Source organism: Thermobia domestica, unplaced genomic scaffold (assembly GCF_964235325.1).
Source record: "Thermobia domestica unplaced genomic scaffold, izTheDome1.hap1.1 HAP1_SCAFFOLD_191, whole genome shotgun sequence".
In the NCBI taxonomy this organism is placed as follows: Eukaryota; Metazoa; Arthropoda; class Insecta; order Zygentoma; family Lepismatidae; genus Thermobia; species Thermobia domestica.
The window spans coordinates 122,030-149,143 of NW_027655921.1; the positions used below are offsets into that span (position 1 = coordinate 122,030).

Sequence of the window (27,114 nt, forward strand, 5' to 3'; positions counted from 1 at the left end):
ACTAATTGTTATTAAATTCTTCATGATTTTTAAATTCTAAAATTTAGCGTTACACCTTAGGGGAATGCGTGACATATCAGTGTGTCACAACACATCCGTTGAGAACCACTAGCTTAAACACTTGTAATTTTTTTTTCATGACCCTGCATGCTCTCCACACACCTCACTATGTCTTGTGGTTCTCAGCAGACCCGGGTTCGATTCCCGGCGAGAGCTTATGTGATTCGGTTTCCACGTTAATCAGTAGGTCCACGTCTCATATAGCCTCGCTGCTGAACGGGACGTTGAACTCAAGTTCCGCTACGCTCTTCTTCGACAGAAACTGAATCGTTCAGCACTCCCCTGCTGACCGTCCCATCTGACCATCATGGCAACTATGGGAGGAAAATACAGATATACAACGGTGCACAGATTATTACTTTTCTCTGACCTGTGCTGACATCTCTTAGCAAACCTATGTACTACCTCTTAGCGGCTGTTATGCCAAACCAAATGGTTGACCGTCGAAAAAAGCTTAGAGTTTTACGTCCCACAGCTATGCCGGTTAGGCTAAAGGAGACGGTGATGATCAGTAATGAATGAAATGGTGGAATGAAGAAAGTGGGAGGAAAGGGTAGAACACCGAAAAAACCCACGCACAGGATGTTTGTCCATCACAAAGTTCACTTGGCGGGGGCTGGGATTGAAGCCGGGACCCCAAGCACCAGAGGTGAACGCTCTACCACTGAGCCACCGCGACCCCTGGTTGACCGTCGATTCTTAAGGTGAAGAAACGCATAAATTAATATGAAACACCCCTCATGAATTTGCATACTATAGAAAATATTGTCTTTTATTGTCATCAGGGAACCAGTGAAGTGGTTCCTTCCTGTTCTGCCTAATTCTTGTTCTGCCTAATGACCCTCTAGCACTTTGTAACACAATTTTTATCTAATCTTTAGGCAGAACACGAATTCATGTTCTGCCTAATTCCTGTTCTGCTTAATTCTCGCAAAAGGGATATTTAAATTTGAGTGATATTTATTAGTACCATTTTCCCTTGATTTTCAAATACCATTCCAGAACTCTTTAAATTAAATTCTCTGAAATGGAAATATAGGATATATGTGCTGTCATGATCGTTACGAAAAAAACAAATTAATAAGTCATATTAAAAAAAGAATACTTCCCATAAGCTCATGGGCGCCCGAAGAAAATTATTTAGGAGGCTCATCTCCGTGGTTGCTATATTACGTTTGGTATTTTTATTTGTATTAAGAAAATCTTAAGAAATTTAAGTTGTTTTCGTGAGCTAGGGTGGCGCCGGGCCCCACACTGCCCTGTCTTTCGGGCGCCAATGCATAAGTTCTATCTTTAGCATAAACCTCCTGTGCACCATCACCCTCAAAACTGTTCAGAGGAACATAAGTTTCTCAGTAAAAACAATTCTATGAATCGTAAACTATGGTGCAGTACTTATAGTGTGCTATGAGTGTAAGGTCAAAAATCTAAACTTTCCTTTCTTTCATATGATATTATGTTATTGAATTCCAACTCATATTGGGTAAGATTTTTTTCTCATGACTTATTTCCCTCATTTTATTCATTTTATGGCCATTAAGAAGAAAACTATAGCATAATAAAGCTTTTTCTTATATATGACTGTACCTACAAGAATGTAAATTCTATTTGAAATTGAAAATAAATTTTTATGTGCTTTATTAGTGGAAAGGCATTTAACAAGTAATGCTCAATCATATTTTAAAAAACAGCTCCCATTAAATAATATAATATAAATAATTCAATTTACGTAGCTTTTGACAGCTAGTAAGGACAACTGAATCTAAGATAGAAAGACTGCATCAAACTAAATCGTAACTGCAAACTTTGCGCTTGAACTTTCATTTATTATTCATTACCTTCTTCCTTGATGAGTGTGTTCACCTAAAGAAATGTGGCGTTGGAGAAAGATGAAGATGAAATGGACGGAGAGAGTAACAAACGAAGATGTTTTGAAACGAATAGGATAAAAGAGGACGCATTTAATAATCATTCCTCATAGCAAGGGAAATTAGATTGGACACATCTTGCGAAGAAATTGTCTTTTTCATATGGCCATCGAAGGAAAGATGGAAGGAAAGTGAGGAATAGGAAGAAGAAAAATCCAACTGATCGATATTAAAAATTAGAAGAAAATATTGGGAATTAAAAGAGGAAACTGAAGAAGGAAAAACGTGGAAGAAACACTTCCACCCCCAATATAAAATCATTAGTCCCAGGACTTGTCAACAGGTAAAATACTTATTCAGGGTGGCTCAAAAGTCCCCTGAGATAGGGTAACTCTGTTATTATCAGAGTTACAACAAAATGTACCCCATCAGGATCCTGCCGCCTATAGTCGGACAATTTGTGCATGCCGACCAGATGCCGCGGTCGGATTGCCGGCGCCGGACACCGGCGTCTTTCCGCTCGATTTTCGACCGCGACGAGCAAAAAGAGATTCGTTCACCAATAGAAAACAAAGAGAGTTAGAAGGTAATTTGTTGCTTTAAAATACGAATTAGGGCTTATATTTCCCTCGTATAAAGCTTTCTCGAAACAGTCGGCAGACAGTCGGACGACGACTGCAAAAAGAGACTGCCGGCAATTTCTTGAAAAGCGACGTCGGCACGACGTCGGCGAAAGTTGCAATAACGCGTACCAGCGGCAAAGAGTCGAATTTTGGAAAATGAATAGAGCCTGTATCTTCTTTAATGATGAAGTAAAAATTGAAACTGTCCGAAGGTTTTTCTTGTGGGTGGGCACTAATTCCATAAAATATGTCTTGTGAAAACGGAGTCGGCAGAAAGTCGGCATACAGCGGACGGAACGACAGCGTCAAAGGATGGTTGTAAAGACGTCGAAACGTTGACGGCGTGCCGACCACGAAAAAGGTAAATGCATGAAAAGAAATGTAGTAAAGGGACTGCACGTAAAGGGTATATGAGAAGTAAATACTTAAAATAAATTACAAGTACGAGAGGATCCTTGACAAACATTTTGCAAGGAGACGGCAAACAGCGGACGGCGACCGCGGCAAATATTGTCGGAAAGACGCCGAAACGTTGGCGGCGTGCCGACAAGTAAAGGAGCCGAAAGAAGGTCGGCAAACAGCAGATGGACCGACCTTGAAAAGATACTCGGACAGGCGCCGAGCCGCCTTTGCCGCTGAAGAGCCTGATTGCAGAAATCATAGTCTGGTTGCGCTGCCTGTATGTTCGGTTCGCGTTCTTCATTTGTCACATTGTGATGCAGTGTGGGTAAAGTCCTTTAAAAAAAATTCGTTGAGATAAGTTTACAAATAGGGAAAATAATGTTTATCATAAAAATATTCATTCATTGGAACTGTACGCAGTTGCTGGTTAAGCAAATACCACGAAAACATGAAGTAAGAGAGTGGTGAGTTAATTTAATATTATTCATATACATTTGCATATATTATTGCACTTATTATGCATATACATGGGGTGAGTTAATTTAATATTATGCATATACATTTCAAATTGTCATGAATTTTATATGTTGTGTTACATATGTTAATTGTTGCTGCGCATGAAAAAGATTCGGTTATAGTATGTTCCCGCGCACTGGCGTCTCTGGCATATAAAATTTTTTGGGGGCGGGTATCAAAGAAAGTAATTTAAATGGTACTACCTAGCCCAACCTGTGTATTAACTTCGATTCTATTTGTTGCCTTGCTGCTTACCTTCACGAACCACCTAAGGTATATCGGCAAGTCATTACTTTAGGCAAGGCAGTGACAATAACCAAGTCATCTGAACTGGTTCCCGCAATTATAGTTACAGTTCCCAAGAAGGAAAGACAGAAAACAAAGTGCCCTGCGGGGCTCTAACCCGCCTTCACTCGCTTACGCTCGTTCGGCAATACTATGTACTGACAGGATATCATTGCCTTGCCCAAAGTAAAGAGTTACCGGTATATCAAGAACTCGCTTACAATTGTAGGGTCCGCGCTGGCTCAGTGGTAGAACGTTCACCTCTGGTACTTGGGGTCCCGGGTTCGATCCCAGCCATCGCCATGTGAACTTTGTGATGGACAAACACTGTCTGCGTGGGTTTCCTCGGGGTTCTCCCGCTTTAGCCTAACCGGCATAACCGTTGGACAAAAAACTTAAAGGTTTCACTTAATTTTTATTTACAAAACGAGGGACAGTTAAGAAACTGTAGTACATTATTTTCTTCTTGAAATTGCAAAAGTTTACATGTCTTAGTTTTTAAGATAAGTGTCTTCTAACTCAACGCCAATGTATTTCTGCACAGTGTACGAAAGCTGTATTTTATGTTTACAACTGAAGCGTTACTAGTATGAAACCATAAAAAGTGATATTGAAAAATGTATGATTACCAAAGCCCATATGTTTTCACTACCCTCGCTTACGCGTATACCCACCGTCGCTGACGCACTTGTTCCCTTCGGACACACCCCCGCGCTACCGCGCGGGCCCATCAGCGTTGCCCTACTCTGACTCAGTTATATAGAATTCGTGCTCTTTAGTGGCCAACTAGCACCTGGTGCTAAATTATCTTAGAGAAACGTGGACAATTTCTCATAATGCTTGTGCCATGACAAGGTTTGTGTTCCTTTAGTATTCTCTAGTATTTAGTGTATCTTTAGTAACCTAATAAGATCCACTAGATTATATACTGCAGGACTTGTTTCACATGTGAGCGAAAACTTCCAATTAAAAAAAAAAAAAAAAAAAAGGAGAAATGAGGTAGTGGTTAAACGCTCTTGTGTACAGGTTTACTTGTGGCGCAATACTAAAAAAAATGAAAAATTATAATTCTTTCACCAGTTTCTTTTTTATTGTCCCCTAGTCGGTTTCAAATGGGCGGAATATATTTTACTTGGCATAAATAAAATTCAAGGGGACCTCTAGAAGTAATTGTTGAAAAATTATAATTCTTTTACGATTTGCGTATAAATAAGGCTTCCAGATGTCTAGCATAAAAACAGCGCAAAAAAGCACAAAACAATCTGTGCTGGGTGGCCACTAAATAGCACGAATGCTATCGAACCGAGTCAGATAGGGCGAAGCTGGTGGGCCCGCGCGGGAATACGTCCGAAGGGAGCAGGCACGTCTGCGATAGTGTGTATGCGGAGAAGTGAGGGTAGTGGAAGGAAGTGCGTTTTGAGAATAATACAAGTTTCAACAACACTTGTTGTTGTTTCATACTAGTAACTCTCCACTTGTAAACAAAATACAGGTTCTGCACGCTGTGCAGAAATATGATGCCGGTGTACACGGTGCAGAAATAAGCCGCCCGTGGAAAATAACATCTAATAGAGCCATTTTTCATATGCACTCATTTGTTTTATTCGTCGTAAAGCACTTGTAATGGTTTAACATTAGTAAACGTAAGATACAGTTGTATTACATTGTATGTAATTAAGTTACCTGTAGAAATTCGTTCCTTATAAACATGTCTTTTCATGGAAAGTATTGAATTTTACCTGTAAATCTTCCAAAATGTAGTGCACCAAAACTACACCTGCACCAGACTGTCTTATTTTGATTTTTTGCTGGCCGCGGTGGCTCAGTGGTGGAGCGTTCATCTCTGGTGCATGGGATTCCTGGTTCAAACCCTGCTCCTGTCAAGTGAACTTTGTGGTAGACAAACACCGTGTGCGTGGGTTTTCTCGGGATTCTCCCGTTTCCTCCCACTTTCTTCATTCCACCATTTTCATTCATCTCTCATCATCACCGTCTCCTTTAGCCTAACCGGCATAACCGTGGGACGTAAAACTCAAATATTTCATTTTCATTTTCCGAGTGTTAACCCTTTCTCCTGACACTGTTTCACGATGTGTAGGTACAAAAACTTGGACATCGGAAGTTTGAAAAAATTTAACAATTTAACATTAACATCTGTAGAAAACCATTAGCGACTACTATTAAAACTTTTTTGAGGAGAAAAGCTCATCATGAACGAGGGTTTGAAAAAACCCGGGCTTTTTTGAAAAAGCCAAACCCACCTGGGCCCATTTTTTCGGGTGTTTTTCGAGTTTAATTGGGTTTTTTCGGGTTTAATCGTTTTTTTCGAAATATTTCAATGTCTTTGGGGTAAAAGTGTTAAAATGTGATTTATATTTCAATATTGTCATTGTCACAACTTGCAACAATTTTCTACTCACTGCCGTTTTGAAAAAATGGCCGCCATTTTGATTTTTTTTTTTTTTACATTGGACCGCCGAGAAAATCTACACAGCAAATTTAGCATATCTTGTGCTTCTACCGTCAAAATTTCAACTTAAAAGACTGAAAATTGCGCTTCGTAGCGTAGATACTCGTTCATTTGACAAAATGGCCGCCATTTTGATATATTACGTTGGTATGCCACCAAAATCTAAACAGGGAATTTAGAGTGTCTTGTGCTTGTACTCTGAAAATTTTAACTTAAAAGGCCGAAAGTTGAGTTGATTTTGTGTTTAACGTCCCTTTCAGCAGCGAGGCTATATAAGACGGGACCTACTGATTAAGGTGGAATCCGAACCACGTGAGCTCTCTCCGGGAAGCAAACCCGGGTCACCCACGCCTAAGACGCGTACACTAACCGCTCAGCCATAAAGGAGCTCGGCAGACAAACGAACAAATGTAAAGTTATAGTTTTGTGATTTTTTTTTTATAGCGTTTCTCAAAGTTATGTTCATTCGATTGAATTCTTATTACAGATGGTTTGTGTTTTAGATATGTTACTCAAATTGACTCCTAGGAGAACATAAAATGTATTTGTTTTGAAACTTTTATCATTTTTGCCCACCTGATCGATTTTACCTGTAGTTTATTTAAGTATATGTGCATTTTATTTGTTCCATTAACAAGGTTTTATTTTAAGATGTAATATTTTGTAATCAGCCGAATACAAAATTCTCAATTGCCAATACAATAGTGTCGCAAAACCCTGACGCGTATCGAAGTTCTATTTCAAAATAATATAATGCTATCTTCACTAAATATAATATTCTATTTTAATACATCTTTTTGTCTGGTGAGGGACTTAGGGATTTATTGTTTAACTTGCAGCTTCAAGGTAATGTTTCAAAGATTTCTCAAGAAACTCAAATTCCTACCATTGGATATACGGCAGGATTTCTTTTCTTTTCTGATTCTCGTTTGGGGTGGCGACCGTACTGTTGTAATAAAGATTAACCTTTTGTCACTCGCGCCAAATTTAGTAACATAACTACTCGCGCGTCTGCTTTTTTCCAACATTGACATTTTGAGATACAAACAATATATTTAGTAAACTTATTTGAAGTAATGCATGCAATTGTTGAGTAAATACTTAGGATATTTGGAATTGTTGCTATAGTGCTGTCAAAATGTCTTGATCCGTGGCAAAAATGCGAACTAAAGTTCAAACCATTGACACATCCACGCGTTGAGCCAATAAGGGTTCAGCTGTTGCTAAACGAGAGAGCCTTGGCGAAAGGGAGTGATTCCTTCAGCCGATAGCAACGCTTGGAACAGAAAACTAGGTGTCAAGTCAATGTGGTATATCTATAGCTTGTCAATATCTTTTCTCTGAGATCGGCTTTCGAAATCATCGAATCTAATGCCCTGAGTAGCAGTAAAAAGCTCGTGTAACATCTTTTCTATGCAGTGTTGTAAAATTTTCTGTATCTCTCTATATTCTCACAATCCTGATTCTGAGCTATTTAAATTCTACATTACTATTTCATAGGTTTGAAGTTTTCTTCAATTATAAAGACAACTGTTGTTTGATATTGTTCTTAACTTTTTTTTTTTTTTTTTGCGTGGAATCAGTTAAGAGAGAAAGTGTAATTATATTTCTCAGAGTACAAGCTCCTTAACGGTGAGGTTCAGTACCATCGCCTCCTTTTTTTTCTATCCCATTGATTTGTAGGGGAAGTATTCTTCCTTTTCTTTGAAATGAATAAAATTTTTGATGTTCTGATTTTACTGATTTCTTCTGAATATCTATTTAAATGTCCCTTGCTTTGTCAAAATGATCTTTTAGTATATATAAGTATATTATTATTTAAATTAGATGTCATTTATGAATATTAAAAACATACAACACAGAATTTTATTTCCACAAAGTAAGAGACATTTAAATAGACCTGAAGAAAAATAATAAAAAGTAAAACCCTTAAAATCTCAAAGAAACAGAGGAAGATTTCCTCGTATATATCAATGGGCTAAAAAAGAAAAATGGCTGAGTTATTCAAGACAAAATATGGATAGCAGGAATTCTTTAGAATAATATAGTGCTTTTTTGAACATTGTAATCACTTCATATATATTTGCTTTTCTGATTTTACATACTGTATGAAGGCTATCTGTGTTAAAACTCAATGTTATGAAATGCTACAAATTTCTGTTTAAAAAAAAAAAAAGTAGTAGTACATCCGAAGGTATATTACATATAACTTCTAAATGATGATAAGGTTCATTACATAGGCTAATGTATATAAGTTAATACGATGTGCATTGTATTTTTTAATACAATTTGGTGTGTTTTTAGTGCTAATATAGACCAGAAAAAATTGTGATCTTCCCTTCATTTATTCTCTTAAAGAATTCCTTTAAAACAAAGGATCTTTGCAAAGTATTATGTTAAAACACTTCATTTTTTATGTAAATGACTTCATTAACCTTTTTTCTCTATATAATGGGTATGCACTATGAGTATACTGTACATGTGGCTGTTTCATTTACGATATAAATTATTTTCTCACATTTTTCTGTTTCATTGTATACAATTAATGTATAAATCATATAGAAACGAATTAAATGAACAATTAGTTAGCTACTTAATTGTTATTTTATCTTAATATGATTTCCACTTTTAAAGTGTATTTAAATAAATATTTAAGGCATAGAGTTAGAACTGACAGCTTAGTCGTTAGAACTTGTGTTTAGTGCATTTCAGTGTTTGGTTTCTACGAATATAGTCATGGGTGTAAGCAGACAAGTGATCGCTTCGGCCACTTTTTTTTTTTTTAATACCAAAGTTACAACAAATGCAGAGACATTTTGGCTTGGCTGCTTGGATACACGTCTCTGTTTTCCATATATTGACAAACTAACATGGTTACTGTCCACCTTTTTCTTGTTTACTTTAACCTTTTTTTTTTTTTTTGCGTGTAGGCTCGGTTTGAATCTCTCCGCCAGCACATACCTTTTATTAAAGTATTTTTATTTATAATTTTTACTTCATTAATTTTTATTTAAATCTCATTTTCCATTGGGAGTGTGACCCCTGTACTTTAAAAAAATTTAGAAAATCATTGACGTTTAAAATCCTTTTCCAATAGCTGATGGGATAACGACAACCTAAAAAGACCGTATTTCCGACGGATTGCTGCGGCTTTTTTTTTTTTTTTTTTTTCGAAGAAAGCGTTTGCAACTAGCAAATTTTGATTGCATAGAACAGTGTTGTTCCTAGTGGTCGTGATAGTGAAAGATGTGCTTTCAGGGGGAAAATGTACTGACTGTTATAAGTTTTTCACATTAGGCGCACAGACATGTTAATTGAATTATTCTTAACGTTCATTATTAGCTGCTCAGTTGTTATTTTTAGTTCGCTTTTAAGCATTTGTAAGTCATTCCCAGATACTTTTCCTCTATATAGCACTTAAATCGTACTGAGAATTGTAGAAATGTACTGCGTATGTACCGAGTGCAATATTACTGGTGGGGGGGGCGCGGTGGCTCAGTGGTAGAGCGTTCACCTCTGGTGTTAGGGGTCTCGGGTTCAAACCCTACTCCCGCCAAGTGAACCTTGTGGTGGACAAACACCGTATGCGTGGGTTTTCTCGGGGTTCTCCCGTTTCCTCCCACTTTCTTCATTCCACCATTTCATTCATTATTCATCATCACCGTCTCCTTTAGCCTAACCGGCATAACCGTGGGACGTAAAATTAAAGATTTCATTTCATTTTTATTACTGGTGGGAATCCGCCATGATTTTCATTGCAGTGCTACGCATCTTTTCTGCTGTCTGTCGACTGGTCGGAAAGGCAACTTTCCACCGGCGGCGCTAGCGCATTTTATGCGCCTTTTCGGTTGTTTGCCGACTGCTCGAAAGGACCTCTTTTCGATGTCAGCTTCTCAATTCTCCCACAGGCGGCATTCGACCTCTTGCCGCAGTCGAAAAGTAGCCCTTTGCCGACTGGATATCAACCCTTCAGGAAGGCAAAATTTTCACCACTTTTTAGAGTAGCTTTGCCTAAGTTTGCCTCCGTGCTATGATTTCTCATGAAGGGCACAATTGCTAGTTCTGAAAGTATATAATACTTCCATGTCCCATTCAATTTCTTGTTTTTTGGCTGAAAATGCTGCAAAAAAGCAAAAAGAACAAATTTTGTACTGGGACACACAAAAAAATGCAAGTATTATACTTCAAGAACTTCCAAGGGTGCTCCTTGTCGAGAAATCATAGCATGGAGAAAGACTTAGGCAAGACTAATGTAAAAGCTGATGAAAATTTTGCCTTCCTGAAGCGTTGATTTCCAGTCGGCAAAGGGCCACTTTTCGACGGCGGCAAGAAGTCGGATGCCGCCAGTGGGAGAATCGTGAAGCCGACGTCGAAAAGAGGTCCTTTCCAGCAGTCGGCAAACAGCCGGAAAGGCGCATAAAATGCGCCGGCGCCGCCGTCGAACAGTTGACTTGCCGAGCAGTCGGCAAACAGCCGGAAATGAGCATTAAATGCGCCGGCGTCGCCGTCGGAAAGTTGCCTTGCCGAGCAGTCGGCAAACAGCCGGTAATTAGCATTAAATGCGCCGGCGCCGCCGTCGAGAAGTTGACTTGCCGAGCAGTCGGCAAACAGCCGGAAATGAGCATTAAATGCGCCGGCGCCGCCGTCGGAAAGTTGCCTTGCCGAGCAGTCGGCAAACAGCCGTAAAGGTGCAGTAAATGCGCCGGCGCCGCCGTCGAAAAGAGGCCGGCATAAGGAGTCGGCAGAGGGTCGGAAAGAGGTCTTTCCGACTGTTTTGCCGACTCTGGCGGTCGGCAAAGGGCATTATTTTTTACGATTTTCGACCGCTTGCCGCCTCGGCAAAAGGTCGGCAATTTTGAACAAGTAGATCGTCGTGCTGCCGCGGACGGGTGCCGGCTGCCTACCGGCGGCCTGCCACCGTCGACGGCGGCAATCCCTCTTGCCGACCGCGGCATCCTGATGGGGTAAGAGGGAGAATCGTCTGCAAATATAATGTTTTCAATTTAAAGTGAAGGAATTTTCTAAATTGGACTAGTCGTTTGGGCTGTACACTCTTTATGGACCCAATGTTAAATGAAAATGATGCAACTTGAACCTACAACATAAGTAAATGAAGTTACTGTCTTTTACGTTAACGTGTCGGTGGTCAGCCCCATTTCAAACATGACCCCCATTCACCATACTAATACAAAATTTATCCATCTCTCTCAGTCCATGTATTAATGGCAACGTTGCATTTTCCTTTAACATTGGGAGCATAAAGATTATACAGTCCAAACGGCTCGTCCGATTAAAAAAAAAATCCTTCACTTTAGATTGAAAACATCATATTTGGAGACGGTTTCCCCTGTACATTTTGTTCTAACTCTGATAAGAACAGGGTTACCCTATGTCAGGGTACTTTTGATGCACCCTGTATATAAGTATTCTACCTTGCTGCCACTATAAATATTCTATCACTTTCCTACATAGAGAAGTCGCTGGAGTTTAGACATTGTTTTGGTTATGTCGCTGTGCTGCTGGAAATCTCTTAAATCGAACACAGTTGTGAAGTAGTGCGGAAATTAGCATTCTTCATACAGGTAAACTGTAATATGTAACTTATTGTGATAATATAAATAGCTTATGTCAATGTGTTTTCCATGCTAGGCAGAGACGTAATACTGCTCATTTTTTTGAGGTAATGTGATATACGGTCTTACTTCCCGTCACTACACATTTTAAGTGAAAAAGAAACACTCTTTTCATTGTTGAGAGAGTACCAATTCCCGGGGTGTTGGTGGTAGCAATCACTGTCCACTGCAACTCGTATTACATGGGCATACGGGGTAGGGTTGAACAGACGAAACCACTGGTACCATAACGCTTTTGTATGAGACCAATAGTGTCACAAACACGCAATATTAATCGCAAATGACTTGAAATGTGTAACATAGTTTGGTAGGTCTTAGTTCAACTTATTTCAAACAACGGAGCGTGTTTTTGTGTGACAGATGCCCAAAGAACCTTATAATCCGCAGTATCTTTGCCTAACTTTGAAATGGCGGTGGCTGTGTGATACTACAGGTCACAATATCCTTGTTTTCATTGAATTCTGTGCTGACGTGTATTAGTCACATTACTGCCCGTGATTATGATGCCATTTTAGTAAACCACATGCATCCTATGATCCAGAAGTTGTTTTCGAACAATGACGCCAGACTATAGGGTGATAATGGGCCTATTCACACAGCTGGAGCTGTTTCGGCATGGTTTCCGGAACATTGAGATGAAGTTGAAAATACTGTACTTTCCCGGTCTGCCTAATCTCCGCACATGAACATAATTGAACATATATGGTTTGTTTTGGATACACGAATCCGATAAAGAATGACGTAATATTTCACTTGCTATACCATTCACAACCTCTGTGACTCCATTCCACGTTGGAACAGTGCTGTTGTGAAGTCACTTACATAACATGAACATATCCATCGAGTTGCAAGGGGCGAAACCGCTAATAAGGGACCATAGCACTTCACCATGACGCGAGTTGTACGATAACCACACAACATAGACCGCTGGTGGCGTGTGATATGATCAGATGAGTCATGGTTCACCTTATCTAAAATCATGGACCGTATTTGTGTGCGGAGGACACCCAAAGAAGCGTATGATCCAGAACGTCCCCGTCCACCGTTAAAGATACCGGCCTTCTGTGATGCTATGGGCTGCGATATCCTGGTTTTCAGTGCTGATACGTACCGGTTACCTCATTGTCAGCGATTATGTGCCCATTTCAGCAGTGTTCGAAGTGGAAAAAAAGCAGAGGCGGTATGTTTTATTATGATTTTGACTCAACATACCGGCTATTTAAATATTGTCTTGATCAGTGAAAAACCAGAGACGGTATGTCCTCATTACTGAAAAACCGGAGAATTACTCATGTATATTTTTTTACAGATTTTTAATGTAAAGTATCACCGTCTTTGTAGATATGAAGCTTCAACCCATTCTCTAACTTGATCTTCCTCTTTCCATGTTTCTTCTCTATTATGCAATTTTTGTTCCTATTCAGTTCCGACCTGATAAATTTTAACCTCACTTTCAAAGGAAAATCGGTACCATTATGTATACGAGCAATGGCAGTAAAACATGTCTTTCTATAGAGAAATTACGGCGTGGGACACACGGATTCGATTCCAAGTGGGAGCTCATTTGGTTCGCATCCCATGTTAAGCTGTAGGTCACGTCTCATATTGCCTCGCTGCTAAACGGGCCGCTAAATTCCAATCCAATCCAAACTAGAAATATAGCGTTTAATTCATCACTACTCGAAGTAAAGTAGATATCTGACTTTGTAGAAAAATCATGTTAGAAAGTTGAAACCTTTCTGTATTCATTTTATATTATTAAGGTTATTGTTATAATGTTCAACACACAGCTTTCAATAGTTAAAGAGATTGAAAGGAGAATGTAAAATATATTGAATTCCATATCAAAATTGTGTGTTGTTTAAAACACTCTCAGCATATAAAATAATCAGACCTGGGATTTGTAATATTATCCCGCGTACGATCCTATGAATGCAGCCATCTATGAGCAACCATTCCATTATCTTACACATAATTTATCAGCAAGACTTAATTTGAGTAAAGTTAATATCAGTATTTAATATTGTCAATATCGAGTAATTCAAGACTGGGCTTCCGTTTCGTCAACAATTACAAGTTTCTGTCTGGGTCTCGTCTTAAATAAGTCACAGCATAAAGGAAGATCAAAACAGTGTCAATTATATTGACGGAACATTCTTCCATTGTAAATCTGATATAAAAGAATTCTAAAATTGAATTCCACCATTGCCTGCTGCGTTACTTCAATATGTACTGCATATTTATTGACAGAAATTATAGTGTTAGAAGAAGATTTATTCATATAACGTAGTTTGAGTCTTGCGCATTTTAAATTGATTGCAATGTGAAAATACGAAGGGTTCTTGGTTCAATACCACGCCAAGTTAATTTCTAGTGAACAACATCGTGTTCGTGTCAGACATCCTCGGGGTTCTTCCAGTTCCTTCCACACTCTCATTCCATCAATATTATTTAATAACACAGCCACACACAAACAAAAACAATATAAGTTATGTTCCCTGGAGCCCAGTGTATGGATTCGATGTATTTTGTTAGACAGAATCCAAATTTCAAAATCCTAGGATGATTGACCGTGTCAATTTTTGTTATGTGCGAACCTCAGGACGATGGACCGTGTCAATTTTTGTTATGTGCGAACCTCAGGACGATGGACCGTGTCAATTTTTGTTATGTGCGAACCTCAGGACGATGGACCGTGTCAATTTTTGTTATGTGCGAACCTCAGGACGATGGACCGTGTCAATTTTTGTTATGTGCGAACCTCAAGACGATGGACCGTGTCAATTTTTGTTATGTGCGAACCTCAGTACGATGCACCGTGTCAATTTTTGTTATGTGCGAACCTCAGGACGATTGACCGTGTCAATTTTTGTTATGTGCGAACCTCAGGACGATGGACCGTGTCAATTTTTGTTATGTGCGAACCTCAGGACGATGGACCGTGTCAATTTTTGTTATGTGCGAACCTCAAGACGATGGACCGTGTCAATTTTTGTTATGTGCGAACCTCAGTACGATGCACCGTGTCAATTTTTGTTATGTGCGAACCTCAGGACGATTGACCGTGTCAATTTTTGTTATGTGCGAACCTCAGGACGATGGACCGTGTCAATTTTGCTTTATGAGCGAAAAACATGTGTGCTATTCAAAATCGTTCAAATTTTTCGCCCATTAAAAAAAACGACACGGTCAATCGTCCTAGGGTTTTGAAATTTGGATTCTGTATAACAAAATACATCGAATCCATACCCTGGGATCTGCTGCACGAAATTTTTATTCTTATTTTTATTTATTTATTTATTTATTATTGTCATTACTTTTTTGTGTGTCTGTACAATCATTCACTTTTAATAATCATCCATCTCCTTTAATCAACAGGGTATAACTGTTCGATAGATTTCATTTCATTAACTTTGAGTGAAACAGTACTTTGCACAGGCAGTAAATAGCGATGATTGTTCACAGCACACATGAATTCCAAAGAATGAGTGATGCTTCCAACACAAACTGGGACACAGGAGTAACAAAACTCGTTTTGAACTTAAATATTACAAGATAGTTCAGACGAGAGGATATTCGATTTAAAACCATTTGTATTTGTGCTGCCGTCATTTTGTTCAATGGCATTGAATCCTAAAACAACAGAAATGCGAATTGACCATTGACCATATACTACGTGACATTTTATTGACAGCAAACGATTAAACTCATACAGAAAAAAAAGTCTTGTTCAAGTTCAATGATGTTTCATGAACGGAATCATTATCACTCGTTGTTGCTGCCAGCAAAATTAGCATTTTTGCAATTGAAATCCGAAAGAAGCGAACAAGAGTTTGGTGGTTTGGATCGTTGCATAAAAGCTGTTGCAGACGTGTCTAGTGATTGTATCTGATTCATATGCTTCACGCCCTGTCAAAGCGAATTGGGGCCAGCTCATGTTAGTGACGTACACTGTACCAATGAGTGCAGATATTCTGCGAATAATTCATCACAAAGAAATTAGAGTGAATAGCGTAGAGCGACCAAAACGAATCATTTCTCGCTTTTATAATGAACTAACAATGACAGTAATGTGCAACACAGTCTGAAAGAATTAAAAGAGTCACTTTTTATGACGCATTGCTTGCATCATTCTGTAACAAATTACGCTAATGTAGCGTCAAATTCTTATCGAAAGTTACTTTATTTTTGATTGAGTTGAGATGACAAGGACCTTCCTTAAACACTTAAGATCACGTTCCGAAGATGAAATAACTCACTGTCACAGACTGTGTTGAACTTAATTATTAATTTTTTGTTTCTGATTGTGTTTTCGTTCATTATTCTTCAAATGACTTGCAAAACACAGTAAAAAGAAACTTTGAATATTTCAAAACTAAATTGTGATTAACTTTATGAATTCTTTATCTGTAAAAACTATAATGTAATTCTGTTTTTAAATTTGTTTCCAAGTACTAAAGTCATTTACCTTATACAGCCTATCGTGCATTAACAAATATGATGAGAAAAGTGTATTCACAAGTACACGTACTAAATATTTTACCAGAAATACAGTAAGTGCATGACCTCAGCACTAATAAAAAAACCAAAAACACATTGGCTTTCAATAGTCAAGAGAGTTGCGGCGCTAAAAGCAGGAAAAAACATCGTACTTGAGCTGAAAACAAAGCTAATTTATTTACAAAACTTATATTCTCCAAGCATGTGTTTTGAATTTTAAAAATATATTTTTAACATTTTTGATATATAAAATTTTGATTGCTGACCTTGATTGGTAAAAAAAATTGGCTATTGAATAATAAATTTAATTTTAACAAAATATGATTTATTGATTGCAGTTACAAAATTAACAAATAATATAGCGGAAATAAGTGCAAAATATTATCCCCTTACGAGATATCAATTTTTACTACCTTCTTTACAGCTTAAAGATAGGCTAGAAAAGAAGCAAAAGATTTACACAACAATTTGCGGTTTCATGTTTTAGAGACTGTTAGACCTGTAAGCTAGTAGGCTCGACTGTTGTAAGTTGAAGTGATCAATTCCCCCCTTGCTTCCATTCACTTTTTTTTTAATTTTAAAGTTTATTTTGTTATTAGTTTTTATTGAATAGTTAAAAGTTATTTTAATAGTTATTTACTTAAATGTTGAATGTTAGCATGGGGAGTCAGGTTAAATTTAGTTTTATTTTGGTTTTTGTTTATTGCAAGTTTATTGCCATGTTCTTTTTAATGTAGTGTTTAGTTATTATCTATTTTTTTTTAAAAAAAGTTTTAAACATTTAATAACTTTTTCCACCCTTCCTGGCTGGTATGTAACACATGTATATTTTACATCATAAGTCTAAGGTATGTACTCATTTCATATTTCTCAGTGCCTAGTCATAATTAGATACTCAAAAAATTTCAACAAACATAAACATAGAATTACACTTACTAAAATAATTCCCCAAAACACTAGTTTTTCATTTCATTTCAACATTACAATACCTCTTGAGTATGTCCCATTCTATGTTAACCATAAATAACGTATAGCATAACCACATCACTTTGCATTCTTTTGAACATTAACCCATTGTTCCCTATAGAGGGTTACGGTGCCTAGAGTGCTCACTTCTGCTGTAAGGGATTAGGGCTAGGCCATTTGAGTTTGTATCCATAAACTTTTCCCGGTCTATTGGTTTGCTTGGATATCTCTCTTTTCCCCCTACATTCTCATTTTATGGATTGTCTTACAAGAGAGAAATCATGGGACGTTAAATTTGAAATTTCATCTCATTTAATATATATATATATATATATATATATATATATATATATATATGCCGGATTAAGGGCGGTGCAAAGATGCATGTGCACCCTTTTCGTTGTAAATATACACTACCTAAAGTGAGAAGGTACCAGTGAAAATAGCAACACTTCCGAAAATTTCTGCTGTCATGTTTTCGTTTGGGCTTAAAACAAAGGAAAGTCTTGCAAAATCGATAGTTTAAGCCAAATTTCTAAAAGTTGAAAGAAAAGGATTCACCGAGAACAGACATTTAGCATTTCCAGGGGATCTCCTCATTCATCCACAGATGCCTAAAGGCATATAAAAAAATTCCAATTGAATTCAAATGTATTGGTAGTTATTGGTGCACCCCCTCAGAAAAACCTGGATCCGACAATTTTTGTCTCGTTGTCTCCTACTGGTTACGCGCTATAGCGAGTCAATAATAGAGACGGTATACGGGTTGTTTCCTTTCCCTCACCTTTTCTTATCAAAAGTTCTATACAAGTTTATACGTTTACTTTATTACAAAATGTGTAGGTATCTTTAAATAATAGTATTTTCTCTATGAGTTTGGACCTCCTGCCCGTAACAGCGAGGAGGTCTTTGAGGTTGATGGTTAAGATGCTCCTGCTCGAAGCAGCGCGGAGGTGGGATAGTGTGTCCTGCGCAGCGCAGCGCGGAGACGGTAGGAACTTCCTGCTCCAAGGAGCACGGAGACAAAAGGAACCTCCTGCCCGAAGCAGCACGGAGACGAAAGGAATCTCCTGTCTATAGTGTATCGCGGAAGTCGGATAGTGCCTTCTGTCCAGTGCAGCGCGGAGACGGACATCAACCTCTTGCCCAGAGCAATAGGTGGATCTAACTTCATTAGCAATAATATTTAGTAGCACAACGTTCTATACAAGTTATGTTGTCTACACTACAATGAGCAAGCATTTCTTCTTTACGTAGTTATGGTGTCATGCATTACTAGTCAGCAGCAAAAGGATTTCAACGTCATACACAAAGGTTTGTTTGTTATTCAAGCGTATAATAATAATAATAATAATAATAATAATAATAATAATAATAACTTTATTTTAAGTGCTATGAACAGCTCATAAGCAAAAATACAGCACTATGTTAAAATTATTATATAATCATTTTAAACAGACCAGAAATTATATAACATAAAATTACTATTGGAGCAGGATAAAGCCTTTGTCAGAAGAGTAATATATTAAAATTATAAGGTTCAAACTGATATATAAAACAAAAAATAAAAGAAAGCTGTCAGTCTCAAAATATACGATTAAAAGAACTATGCAAATTATAGTCTTCTTTTAACTACCATTTAAAATAATGAAAAGACCTTACTTAAAATTTGACCTTGACATGCAGAAATCTCTTTCACTTATTGTCATATTTTAACGTAAAAGACTGGTTCTTTGAGTAAAAGATTATAACATAAAAATACACTGAATATACACAATAACAATAAAATAAAGATAAGCAGCTAGAACCCTTGTCATAAAGTTAAAACTGTTTAATTTTGTAAGAAATGCTCTGATATTTCTCCTAACATTTGTTCATTTTAAATTGTAGGACATTGTCATCCTTCTTAGTATTTCACGTTTTAAGTTTAATGCAACCAATGTCGATTGATTCCTAACACTATAAGTCGGCACTCTTATTCCTATATTTTCTAAGCAATATTCGCTACTATATTTATTTTCCAACACCATTTGAATAAATAATTTATCAGTAACTTTCCTCCTTTCCGATAGTTCTTGAAGCCCCCAAAATGTTAACCAATATCCATATTCATGTGCATAGTAATCTTTTTTCATTTTATAACACAGTAGCCTTACGAAACATTTCTGTACAGCTTCGATTTTGTTAACAAGTGTGTTGGATAGACTATTCCAGACAACTGAACCAAATTCCAATTTAGATCTAACAAGTGTCTTATATAAGTATACATACGAACTACCATTTATAAAATCAGGCCATTGATAAAATATAAAACCTATTTTTTTTCCTTGCTGATTGCACAACGTCATTTATGTGATTAGCAAATTTTAATTGTCTGTCATACAAAATACCGAGATCTTTAATTTGCTGAACTTTGTCTATTGTTACTCCATTGATTTTATACTTGCTAACAAAATATTGAGTTTTATTAGTGAATGTCACATGTTTAGTTTTCTCAGAGTTGATCATTAATAAATTATTTTCACACCAATGATTTACTGTATCTAAATCTTTCTGCAGCAGATAATTATCATACTCATTATTAACTACTCTAAAAAGCTTTATGTCATCTGCGTATAAAAGTATTTTTGAGTATTCGACTTTCGCTGGTAAATCATTGATAAATAGAGAAAAAAGAAGTGGCCCCAGGGGAGATCCCTGAGGTATCCCCTTCCCTATTTGACCTTGACTAGATTTTACATTCCCTATCTTTACTTTAAAAGTTCTATTTGATAAGTAACTTTCAAACCAATTAATATATGACAATGATAGGCCAATGTTTGATAACTTACTTAGAAGTAATTTGTGATCAATGGAATCAAAAGCCTTTGACATATCGATATATATAACATCTACCTGTAGATTACTTTTCAGTGCAAAGTATGTATAATCAGTAAAATGGATAAGATTTGTTGCAATTGATCTACCTTTATAGAAACCATGTTGCATATCACTTAATATATTCTTTACATTAAAATATAAATGTTTGTGCACAATTATTTCAAAAATCTTAGAGAAAACACTTACTAAACTTATAGGCCTATAATTTTTAACGTCATTTTGATCACCATGTTTGTATATTGGCACTACGTATGACTGCTTCCATTTTGAAGGAAATATTCCAGTCTTTAACGACGCGTTATATATGTTTACTAAATTTGACGCTACTTCATTGCTACAGCCTTTAATTACATAATATGGAACGTTATCAGGTCCAGGTGTAGTACTCCCTTTAATTTTACTAATTGTTTCAATTACATTTTTTTGCGTAATGGATGGAATACAAATCGACATATAATTATCATTATTTTCTGTCAGTTTCGTAACCTTACATCTTTTACTTTGGTTGGAGTCAAAATTAAAAGAATTATAAAATACGACTTTAAAACATTCTGCTATGTCAGTAATTTCTAACAATGATGTATTATTATACTTCATCTGTTTTGGTATTTGTTTATTGTGTGATTTTTTGAAAGATCTCCAGAAGTACACACTGTCTTTACAAATACTGTTCTCCAATGATAAGAAGTAAACTTTTCTAGCCTCAAGATATTTCTTTCTGACCACCTTTCTTAAGTCGGAGTACCTCTGATACCAAATTTTATTATTTGATTGTCTAGCCTTTACAAAATATTTTGTTTTCTTATTTATCAATGATTTAAGATCTCTAGTCATCCACGGGTCTCTATATGTTGTATTATTATTATACAGCTTCTTCGGTACGTAAGAATCAAAAACTTCGTATATATTGTCATACAAGGTTTCAGACATTTTATCGACATTGTTCGTAGGATCATTAATTTCTTTTATATTCTTTATTCCGTAATAAACCTGTAAGAAATCCGCTTTCTTAAAGTCATAATTGCTGGTCTGTTTTGTATTCTTTTGAAAGTTATTATTTCTTATAATATTCCATGAGTACACAAATGGTGGGTGAAAACGATCAATTTTTGTAATTGGTTCAACATTAAAATTTATTGCACTATTTTCTATATTCGTAAGTAACAGGTCCAATACTTTATCCTTATTCATGACATCGTATGACTTATTTAGCTGATTCAATTGAAGAAGGTTGCTTAATTCTACTACCTTTTCTGCTTTTTTCTTAACATAAAAATTGCTAGCGGTTACAGTCCCAGTTTCCCAGTCGATTCCTCCAGCGTTAAAATCACCTAATATTATAAAATTACCGTTTATTGTTAACAAGTAAGAACTCAACCAGTCACAGTAATTTGTAAAATTCTTTAACGGTAAAGTAGGTGGAAAATAGTGCAAACAAAGTAAAAGTGGTTTATGGTCAGGGATTAAAATTTTTAGTACTATTACATCTAACCTATCGTCAGGGACTTGTATCATTGAGTATGAATATTTATTGTTTATTAAAATCATACATCCACCCCCCTTAGATTTGTTTTCTAATGCCAGGTTCCTATCCCTCCTAATGATATTGTATTTATTAGATAATTGTACAAAATGCACATTTGTTTCCTTTAGCCATGTTTCTGTGATACAATAGATATCGTAATCCTCACAATTTACTTCGTCCGTGAAAGACCGTTCTTTTGTATTAATACCATTTACATTTTGATAAAATAAGTGCAAGGTACTCATATTTTGATTTAAGTTACAAAGAAAGACAAATTTATTTACCTGACTTTTCTTCCTTTTCGTTCAAATCATTTTCAGGTGATTCCACAACCATTTCAGTTTTTAGACGGCCCATAAACCTAGTAAACAATACACCATCTGGCCATACATTTGCATTACACACAGTATCAAACTCGTTTTCTTGTACACTTACATAAAATGAAGAGTAACTATTATGTTTGGTTTTTAATTTTACGCACTTTCCAACTTCAATATTTACACTATCTTTAACGAACTCACTAACATCATTACAAGAAACAGTTGGGTCAAGCCGTGTAACGAATAAAGCAACCGCACGAGAAGGTTTCTTATTGACCTTCAGCTTATCAGTGTTCATTCTTCCTTTCATTAAATTGGAACGATTTCTGTTAAGGAGACCTGACTCATGCATTTGGTTTGTTTCTGTCTGTCTTGCTTGGATATTACGCCTCGGGCGTTTGGAAACAAGCTTCCACTCACTATCACCTACACTTCTGTCTTCTGGTGGTGTTCTGCAAGCTGATTCATTGACCTTGCTGGTTGTGTTTATATTTTCACCTTGTACACCGTTTTGTTTATTTGGCGATGGATTATTCACTACTTCAGCGAATGTTTTAATTTTATTTCCACTCGATATTAATTCATTCAATTTTATGTTTTCCTGTTTAACTGAAATGATTTCTGCTTTCAGTGAATCATATTTATCATTCATGTCCTTTAATATTGATAACACTTGACACAGTTTATTTTTCACTATATCACAACACGTGGAACAACTTACGTTATTTTTACTTAAGAGTGTACCTGCATTTTCATCTAAGTCTTCATTTTCACTGATTTCAGAATCTGAATTCTTGCTGTGGCTGCTAATTTGCATCCTAATATTCTTCGTCATTGTGGGGGTGACCATTGTGGTGTCATCCCTGTTCCTTATACAATTTTGGCATTTGTACGTTGATACACCTTTTTCATAGTACATATCGTACTCTATACGTCCACATTTTAGGCAGTTTTTCACATGAAACCGTTTAGCACATAAACTACACGCTAGTATTAATTGTTTGCCAAAAAATGGCTTGTCGCACAATCCACATGCGTCTTCAGACGGCGCCATCTTGATCAATAATAATAATAATAATAATAATAATAATAATAATAATAATAATAATAATAATAATAGAAATAATAATAATAGTAATAGTAATAATAATAGTAATAATAAATGTATGTATTTGATGATTAAATGACTTACCTTAATAATTATGGTAAGTCTTTACTGTCATATCCTGTCACTGTTAGTATTATTCACAGCTTGTGACTGATTCCTGGTTGTTCCTTATTCACGTAGATATTTTCTCACTAATGTCGTTGCTGCTCCTGATTCACATAGTATTGCCGAGCGAGCGTTAGCGAGTGAAGACGTGTTAGAGCCGCGCCCCGTTGTTTTCAGTCTTTAGTTCTTGGGAACTGTAACCGTAACTGCGGGAACAGGTTCAGATGAATCGATTATTGTCACTGCCTTGCTTAAGGACTTGTCATAATTATGTTGTGATGAAAGACTTTCCGTGGGAAATATATTTGACCTTCCCTGAAAGTTTTTAAATCCTGTGATGTTTGCTGGAGTAGAGCAGGTACCAAATCATTGATGATGAAATATATATGGCAGTAATTTCTGGAAATGATATGTTGATGTCTGCAACATTCTTAAATTAATTTTAATGAACTAATAGGGGCGATAAATATCCTGAAGTCTAAGTACACCGAAAAATAAACGAATTATGATGAACAAACATAATAAAGCAACCGTACTCTATATGGAATGCATCAGGAAATTGACAACTTGAATAAATTTGATTATAACTTTTGCCAAATTTGATTAACAACATTATAAATAATATGTTATGTAAGTCTTTGTTAATTCTGACCAAATAGTTTTTAGTACACTGATTCCGATACTTAAGCTTTATGAAATAATACAGTAAATCTGTATTGTCAGTTATTCCTTATACTTTAATAAATTACCAGTCATACACTCCATATAAGAAGTCACGGTTGTTATCCCTTCCCGTGCAATGTGATTATTAAATCGCTGTGGTTACCTTTGTCACCTCATCACTGGTCTGGATCTTCCGAGAACAGATGTCCACATATCTATACGTGGTGGCGGCCCAGATAATTTTAGAAAATTGTCACATCCTTAAACGAATGTTGAAAATCTAGTTAGTATAAAAGTGATCGTTACAAAATAAAACTTCCAGTCAGGATAAAGGTTGAAGATTGTCATTACACAAGTAGTGCTTTTACAATGCCAACAACACCTTACCAGCAGATGGGACAACTTTGAATTTTTTTGGCGGAGTAGAGGACGTGTGGTGGTACTCCATCGACTGACGCTTTGGTTTCGAGTCGTAATGGTGTATCCACGATTCGTCCCCCGGTGATGAATATTCGTGGATATTCCACAGTCAGAAATTCAATGACCAGGCTGTTTCAACCAGGCGTCACCACTGGATACCATAGATTGCTCTAGTACTCTGAACCAAGAAGGGAACAGAAAGAATTTGGAAGGTGAAACAAGTGACATTCTATATCTTAAACATCAGTGCATTAATGATAAGCAGTTCAGAATGTTTGCAGTACTATTGCACTATTGTTGGACGCCGGGTTAATTAAAAAACTATCTCGTTATCTCTTGATATATGTCAACAGAGAGATGGAAGAACGAAGATCAAAGTCGTTGTATAAAACTTCCTATATCTATGGATAGCAAAGTTGAGAAGTTTGGAAACGTCTATAAATAGCGCGTTCAGAGCGAAAGGGACTCGAGTCCAATTTTAGAAGTCAGTTTGGACATGAAGAACGCATCGAAATCGTCTTGATTTCCAGAGCAACAAATGACACGCGTTTAAACTACAGCTGCAACATTATCTAAATAAAAATATTCGGATCATTAAGTTGAATCTTGTGGATGGTGTCTCGAACAATGTGGCTTTATTCCTTTTGTTTGATCTAAAGATCCTCCACAGAGATAATAATAATTTCTATGTTAATGGGAGGTCAATAAATACAACGTTAGTGGTGCAGTTAAGTTGTGGTGTAGTATGGTTTATGAGAAACAAAAGTGATTGAATCATTTTTCACTCATCTTCATCATCAGTATTCTGTCATTATTGAAGGTCACTTACCGCAACTGAGAAGCTTCTATGCTCCACAGTCTTCCGCTAAACTTTTTGTCTTCACTTACGATTTTTCTGTTTTGATATCGCCCATCAACTGTAGTCTCCTTCGACCCTCTCTCTCTCTTCTGCCACCATACCCTCTAGCACGTCCCTCATGATACGGTTCCTTCCTAGCCAATGTCCGAACCAGTTTCTCTTTCTCTTTTCAATAATGTCTAAAACTGTTCTTTTCTCTCCCACCCGATAATTTAAATGCTGAGGCATACTTTGAGTTATTACTAGATCAGGTTTCTCCTTCTTTGTTAACAAAAGATTTAACAGAATCTTCATTTTAGTATGCTGGAGCGTCATTACAGTAAAGTTGCACGATCGTTCTTTAATAGGCAATATTTTGGTAGATGGAGACTCTGGAACGGAATGGTCTAAATATTTCCAGACTTGAAGTCATTAGACCTCTATATTTTAGGGATATTTGAAAGCAATGATGTATTTAGTGAAAATCTGGGATGTTAAACATCTGCGAGAAAATATTGGTGCATCATACCTGCAAAATTGTAACGCGTGGCGAAAAGAGACGAACAACAAAAACGCATTAAGTGTATGCTATAAGAAGAAAAATTATGGTAATAACTTTTTTGGTGATTGAAATTAGATAACCAAATCTACGCCATTAGACTTATTTTGAAATTTTAGCTTTCTTTCATATGTTGAATGACACTGTGTTTTTCTGTTAAAAATTTTCAAGTTGAATTCAAGGTGGCAGCCATCAACATCATGCTCGACCACATCAATTTCAGTCTTACAAATATCTACCATGATCATTGTGGTTAGCTCATCTCCTTTTCTTTCTATATGAGCTGGTAATGAACTTCTGACTCACCCTGTACACTGACAAGTGTTTATGCAGTTCCTGTCAAAACCTACTTTCGGTATATGAAACTTTCTGTTTTACGTTTCACAAGTTAAAACAACAAATGAAACAAAATAATATATCAAAGTTAACAGAGATATTTCAAAGTAGATGATACATTTTTAAGTACATGACATTAAGCAGAAGGTTCTAAGTTTGTTCAGGCGCAAACCTCTGCAATGAACAACAATTGTGTTGTTGGCACTTCGGTGTTTGTTTTGTCAGACCACTGTGTAAACTGGTTCCAACGGTCCCACAGGTATTTCAACCACTAACACTAAATATACTGTATGCATACATCTACTATTTGAGTTTGAATGTGTTTATGCTCGTTTGTATACATACATATGCGTATATCTAGACAGTATAACCACATAACTTTCTGCAACTTGTATCTTTTAAAAAAGCATGTTGACTCATTAAAGAAATACTTCAAAATAAACATGAAATTTTGCTGTTCTGTATGGGTTTCTTGCTTGATGTATAAAATTTAACTTGGTTGAATTCATTTTCCTGTCCTGAGTTGAGTTGACGGAAATTTACTTGATTGCTACTCCCTAAAATAATCAAGAACAGAAAACATTAGAAAAGGAATAAAAATCTCAGTTTCATGATATGATTTCTTTCCTATGACATGTTTGGGAAGAAGCATTCCAGAAAAATTAAACGAGTCCTTGGCAAGCTTCCATGACATCGTTAATTGATTGTTATTTTCTAGACGTCCAGACCAAAGGAAAGTCTTAACAAAATGGCTACGTCCGTCCATCCATTTGTCTGTCAACAGGTATAAGAGCAAAAACGCTAAAGAGATAGTGAGCAACGGTTATGGAATCAATGTCTCAAGAATAAGTTCCATCTCTATCCTTATTTTCTCTATTCAAACCGGAAGTGGAGAAATCTACTATTTCTGGTTTCAATGTTAATTGCAATAGAGCACAAACGGTAAAAAATAGCGAGATATTTTAAAATTTTGGGTTCAGAATCTCAAGAATATGCAGATCCCTATTCTTCCCAATTCAATCTCATCTTGCATAATT

The 27,114-nt window shown here is 36.5% G+C and overlaps 1 long non-coding RNA gene across 1 annotated transcript in view; it reads left to right on the forward strand.

Moving 5' to 3' along the window:
- Positions 1 to 2,657: 2,657 nt before the first annotated feature.
- The window catches only part of LOC145676518 (uncharacterized), a 142,590-nt gene continuing 118,133 nt past the window's right edge, over positions 2,658 to 27,114 (forward strand). The window contains exon 1 of the long non-coding RNA XR_014129397.1: positions 2,658 to 3,417. This is a non-coding gene — a long non-coding RNA (uncharacterized LOC145676518). The remainder of the gene's footprint in view (positions 3,418 to 27,114) is intronic.